Genomic DNA, 6789 nt, shown 5'->3' with positions numbered 1-6789 from the left:
TCCAAGATCAAGGCGCCAGCCAATCATGTCATTCCCCGTGAGAACCCTCTTCCTGGCTTGGTTACATGTCATGAGTCCTCACGTGGCCGAAGAGGAGAGAGAGAGAGATATTTCTGTTCTTCTTCTTATAAGGTCACCAACCCTATTAGATCAGGACCCTGCTTTTATCACCCCATTTAACTTTAATTTCCTCCTAAAAACCCTATTTCTCCAAACATAGTCACATTGTGGGTTAGGACTTTAACATATGAATTTTAGGGGAACACAAGTCAGTCCATAGCAGCTAGCTACCCTACCCTGGGCACTTACCACGTGCCAGGTCCTGTGCTTTTGCAGAAGCCGTCCCTTGTCTTTCCAATCTTTCATTGATGGTGTGCCCCAGGGCTCAATCTTGGCTCTCTACTTTGCCTACATCCACTCTCTAAAGTGATTAAGGTCAGTTTCATGGGTTTCTCCCCAAGTTACATCCAATCTCTGCTCCGAACTCAACATCTCCCTACTTAGAAATGCTAAAGCATCTTGAATTTAATATATTTCAAACTAAACTCTTGATTATTCTCCTTCAACCTTCCCTTCATCCAGTCTTCCCCATTTCAGCAAGTGGCAACCCCATTCCACCTGCTTAGAGTCAGCCTTGACTTCTCTCTTCCTGTTCTAGCAAATCTATCTGTGAGCTCTACTTTAAAATAATTACAGGGCACCTGGGTGGCTCAGTCGATTAACTGTCCAACTTCAGTCTGGGTCATAATCTCACAGTTCGTGAGTTTGAGCCCCACGTCGGGCTCTGTGCTGACAGCTCAAAGCCTGGAGCCTGCTTTGGATTCTGTCTTCCTCTCTCTCTGCCCTTCTCCTGCTCATGCTCTGTTTCTCTGTCTCTCAGAAATAAATAAACATTAAAAATTTTTAATTATTATTTCTTGCCTTCCCTTCTGCAAGCATCCTCATACACATCATCATCACCTCTGGAACAGACTACTATAACAGCCCCTATCGTGGGTGCTGTGATGCACAAGTCAGACCCTCCCTGCTTCAGGACTGAGGTATTGATTCCCCCAGGTGCTGAAGGCTCATAGCTGCATCCCTTCTTAGAAACAGCCCTCAGAAAGGAGCTCTCACTCCAGGTCTCTCTTCCCCATAAATATCCACATGGGTCAAGTCCTTATTCATCCATGTTTCTGTTCAAATGCCATCTCACTGCAGAGGACCTCCAGCCACTCCTATGCAAACAACATCCCCTTTGTTCTCCAGCTCCCTTACCCTGCTTTAATTTTTCCTCATAGCATTTATTAGGCTCTGACATATATATTTTTTTGTCTATTTGTTTATTGTCCTACAAGTTAAGCTCCAGAAGACCAGGGGATATCTGAGTGCACCAGTGAGTGCTTGTGTGTGTGTGTCTGAATGCTTGGCCCCAGCATCTAGAACAGAATCTGGTGGCACATGGCAGACATTTGTATCAGTTTCCTATGGCTGCTGTAATAAATTACCATAAATTTAGTGGCTTAAACAGCACAAATTTATTATTGTGCAGCTCTGGAGGTCAGAAGTTTGAAATGGATCTCACGGCTAAAATCAAGGAGCAGGCTGGGCTGTATTCCTTCTGAAGGCTCTAGGGGAAAAATATGTTTCCTTGCATTTTTCATTTTTTAGAAGCCACCTACGTTCCTTGGTTCATGGCCTTGTTTCTCCACCTGCAAAGCCAGAAGTAAAGCATCTTCAAATCTCTCTCTGACTCTGATCCCTCTCCTGCCTCCTTCTTCCTCTTCTGAGGACTTTGGTTACCAAATTGGGCCTATGCCATTAATCCACATTAATCTTCCTATTTTAAGATCAGCTGAATAGTAACCTTGATTCCATCTGCAACCTTAACTCCTCTTTGTGAAGTAACCTAACATACTCACAGGTTCTGGGGATTAGACCATGGATACCTGTGGCGGGCAGAGGGGTTGTCATTTTGCCAACCATGACACTCAACAAATATATGATAAATACATGAATTAATGATTATCTAATTTCACTCACTCAGTGATCCCTTAACATCAATGCCATGATTCTCCCATTTTACAGATGAGGGAAATAAGTTCACACAGTTAATAAATAATGGAGAATTCAAATACATGCAGGCTGACTCAAGTCAGTCTGTCCCCACTTGCTTAATTTTCCTATAATTTTCAAGTCATAAATCTGTCTCCCCCACTAGATTCAAGAGTTCCTAGAGGGGAGAGACCAGGGCCTTGCCTATTTGTAGCCCCAAAGCTCAGTCCAGGACTTGGCAAATAGCAGCAACAATAACAGTGGTAATTTATTGAACACTTGATATGTGCCAAGCGCTGTTATAAACACCCTGCACCCAAAAATATTTTTTGAGTAAATGTTGAATGGATAAAACCATCTATATTCACTAAACCTTAATAGCCACATATTTAGCCCCATCTAATACTCAAGCTCTATACTAAATGTACAAATTCAGTCATATTAAGTTGTAGAGACTCTAAAATATCATCATATCATCAAGAGTGGGTTTATTTCTGTCTTCTGGTCTGAATCCAGAATCCCAACTCATCATCAATCAGCCTGTCTAATGAATGAACATTCACTGTGAATAGATTTATCCATTTTAGATTAAGACTTTGATTTGACAAACTAGAAAATAATGACTAAGATACACAGAGGTCTTCCCCATTTCCTGAGCACTCTCACAGATGCATTTAATTCTCAGAAGCGCACTGCACACAGAGTAGGATGTAGCATTGCTCCCATGCATCACAGGGAACCCCGGACTCAGAAATCCTAAATTGCTAGCCCAAGGTCACCCGCACAGTGAGGACTGCAGGCCAGATTTCCTGTCTTCTAATTCCACACTTTTCTACTATGTTGTGCTGCCAAGTAGAACATCATATGCCTTTTAGAAGGGACTGTCCGTGCAAACTGGCAAAACTCGGCTTCCATGTGGATCTGTGGGGACTCCGCCAGCTCCTCACGTCTGGTTTCCCCACTCTTTCAGATCCCCCAGCTCTCCCAATTACGAGGTTTACAATTTCTCAGTCTGCACAATGAAAGGGCGGCCCTAAGAATTTGAATCACTGCATAAAGTCTATTTTTTAAAATAATAATACTAATAATAATAATAATAATAAGGAAAGGGGATAATTGCCATTGGGATGGTTTTTTATTTGTCTTCAAAAAAATGTTTACTGAATATGAATTGTGCATAACATGGGATTCAGGGAAAGAATTTGGCAGGTTGAGGAGATTTCTATTCTGTTTTCTTTTTATCCTCTTTTCTAAGCGTCCTTTCTGTTTCCACTATGCTTTGAAAAAAAAATGCAAGAGAGCTCAGACTCTGGGGTAAAGAGAGAAAGAAGAATCCCAGAGTTACGGAGCCGGGCTAACCCCTTTTCTGTGAAGGTCTGTGTGCTCTTTTGTGCGCTAATGAAGAGATGGAAAGAAAAGACTTGTCCCCACATTATCCACCACTAGGCCAGCCAAAAGGACCTCTGACTCGCGGAGCGAAGTGCACTCTGCTGCAGGCCTGTTCCCCTCGCTTCTTCGCGTCGAGACGACACCCTCAGAGAATAGCTCTGTCCCCGTAGAGATTGTCCATGATTTGTGGGTCAAGAGCTGCCACAGGAAAAGTATCTAATTCCACTTTCACACACTTGTGGTGTCAGCAACCCAAATACAGAAATCTATTTTGCCCACATTTTAACTACTCAACTTAAAGGCAATGGCAGAGAAAAAGAAGCCCACCTGTTGGAACCAATGAAGAAATGTCCTAAGTCATTTCTAGGCTATAATTCTAGGTGAATTCACCTCACCTAACATCCTGTAAGGTTTGTTGTTACAAGAGACTATGGGGTTTCCAACTCCAATACATGCTGCACATTCCAGCCAGAGAGGACTTTTCTGGCATAGATTTCTTCCCTTCAGGTCTATTTTTCAAACTGTCACCAGAGGGATTTTTTTTTTCCAAAACACATACACATTTATTCCACATATACATATTCAGTTGCAATTAAGTGCCAGGCACTTTTCTAGGTAGGTTAAGTGATCAAGACAGGCAAGTATCTGCGTTTGTCCAGACAGGGGAGACAGCATTACTAAAGTAAACAGGGTTACTTCAGATAACTGCTTCGTCATAGAAAGACATCAAAATGGGTCTTGGGATAGAAAGTGACATGGGTGAGGGGATATGTCAGTGGAAACATCACATCTGAACCAAGGTCTGAGAGACAAGAGGGGAAGAATTGTGCCAAGATCCAAGAGAAGAGCATTCCAGACAAAGGAAAGAAGAGATCCAGAAGGTAGGAATGAGCCTGGCTCTTCAAAGAACACAAAGAAGGCCCAGGAGGCTGGCAAGTGGGGGAAGGGTGGAAAGTGGTCAGAGCTGAGGCAAGTGAAGTGAAATACATGCCGGTGTGGTCGTGGGAGAAGAGAATAAACAGGTGGGCTCAGGACACATTTTGGAGGTAGAGCTCACAGTACTTGCTGATAGATTTGACATGGGGAAACAGGAAAAAATAATCAAGGATGATTCTTGGGTTGGGGCTTGAGCAACAGAGTGGATGGCAGTGCCATTTTGAATGGGGGCAATGAAGGAAACTAAGTTGGGAAAAAAACAAGTATTTTCCTTTGAATATGTTACATGTTAAATATCCATTACACATGTAAGTGAAATGTCAAGTCAATGGCTAGATACACATATCCACAGGTAAATAGAAAATGGGGGTAACTATATAAATTTAAGTGTCATGGACATATATACCTGTTATTTGAAGCCATGGAATTCCTAAGGAGAAGGGATGAAGAGGGCAGAGAAGAGCCATAGGGCACTCCCAGTGTCCAGAGGTTCAGTGGTGGAGGAGAGACCAGCAAAGAATAGTAAGGGAGAGTGGGCAGTTGTGGTTGGAGGAACACAAGGAAAATGTCACATAATGAGCCAGAAGAAAGTAATCAAGAAAAAGGAGGCAATTAACTGTGTCAGATTTTGCTTAACAGTTTACTTTAAAAATAAGAAGAGGGGAGGCACCTGGGTGCCTCAGTTGGTTGGGCATCCAGCTCTTGACTTCAGCTCAGGTCATGATCTCACAGTTCATGAGATTGAGCCCCAAGTCAGGCTCTGTGCTGACAGCTCAGAGCCTGGAGCCTGCTTCAGATTCTGTGTCTCCCTCTCTCTCTGCCCCTAACCCACTCACATTCTGTCTCTGTCTCTCTCAAAAATAAATAAATATTTAAAAAATTTAAAAAAAAAAGAGGAATAAGATCTTGTCCTATCATTACTACTTTCCCATTAGAAACTCATCGATGGGTTGTTCTACACATTAAAGGGTAAAGGCTGCATTCCTTTCCAGAAAAGTCACTTCCTGACAGCCAACTCTATAGAGGAAGTCAGTAATAATATTCTGCATTCTTAGTTGCAAATGAGCAGAAAGGGATGTGTGAAAGGATATTAGGTATCTCACAGAATCTCCAGGAAGGCCCAAGAACCAGGTTTGGATCCCACTATAATCAGAAATAACAAACACAGGAGCCACACTGTGAGGAGAAACTCCCAAATGTTTCCTAGGACGTTTCTAGTATAAATGGACCTAGAAGTTCCACCACAGTTGCCCCAGAAGAAGCAGATGCCCCCAGCATCATGCCTGTCAGAGGAGCCAATCTGTCCACACAGTCAACACCTTCTGTTGTTCATTTCATCCTCCTGTTGGCAGATCCTTAGCCACACGTAAAACAGGTAACTGCAAAGCGGTCTGAGGAGTCTACAATGTCTATGGCACCTTCCAACATCTATTTCCCCTTCTTTTGGACTACCCTGATTTTTGTTAACCTTGTAATACACTGGATTTGGAGGATGCTGCCTCTAGTCTCAACCTATGGATCATGCTTGTGATTGGTTGGCCTATGGCAATGAGCATAGCCCCTACCTCTAGCCATAGATATAAATTCAGGAATGAACATATGACCTAATTCAGGTTGGTGAAATTAAATTAGACATTTGCTTGAGGCTTCTGTAAAAGAAACTACCTTAATCTTCTAAGAGAGCTCCCAGAAACAATCTTCTCTCTCTATTCCTGGATTGAAGGCTTATCCCCAAGGGAGAACATAACCCTGGGAAGAGTTCATTGACAACCATCTTTTGGCTGGAGAGGCACCAGCTTGGAATTAAGCTGATCCTGCAGAAGCAGAGGAGAAAGACAGAAAGAAGACAGATTTTAAAGCACATTCTTGGGCCACTGAAATAAACCAATTCTGAGATCTGCCCTACTCCTGGACTTCCCAGTTACCTAAATGAATAAATCCCTTTTAATGTTTAAGCAAGTTTGAACTGATTTTGGTTAGTGGCAATGAAATGCATTATAATTGATTCTGACTCGAATCTATCTCTTGGGGCTCACTTCTTGGCATCACTCATAGCTAGGTGCATCAGCCCATTTACTTTAAACCACCAGAATTCTGTCAAGACTGGTCTCTCTGCCCGGATGCCCTTCCTTCCTTTTCTCCTTTGCTGCATGCCCACTTCCTACTCACACTTAAACCCAGCTACAATGTCACCTCCTCCCTGAAGTCTGCCTGGATTTCTCTTAGCTTGCTCTATCATAGTGTACATCACTGTCTGACCAGTATTATGATAACTCTTAAAGATATGTACCCTTAAATTAGATCATAAGGCCTTTGACAGCCAGAGTAGTCTCTTTGTCCTTAGTGTCTTTCAAAGGCTGGCGCTGTCCTTGCATCCATCAAATGTTTGTTAACTCTCCAGTGATTACCAAAAATGTGTGGACAGTGGAG

The sequence above is a fragment of the Acinonyx jubatus genome, chromosome D4 (genome assembly GCF_027475565.1).
Source record: "Acinonyx jubatus isolate Ajub_Pintada_27869175 chromosome D4, VMU_Ajub_asm_v1.0, whole genome shotgun sequence".
Taxonomy (NCBI): Eukaryota; Metazoa; Chordata; class Mammalia; order Carnivora; family Felidae; genus Acinonyx; species Acinonyx jubatus.
Note: the sequence above shows the minus strand (reverse complement) of the source record.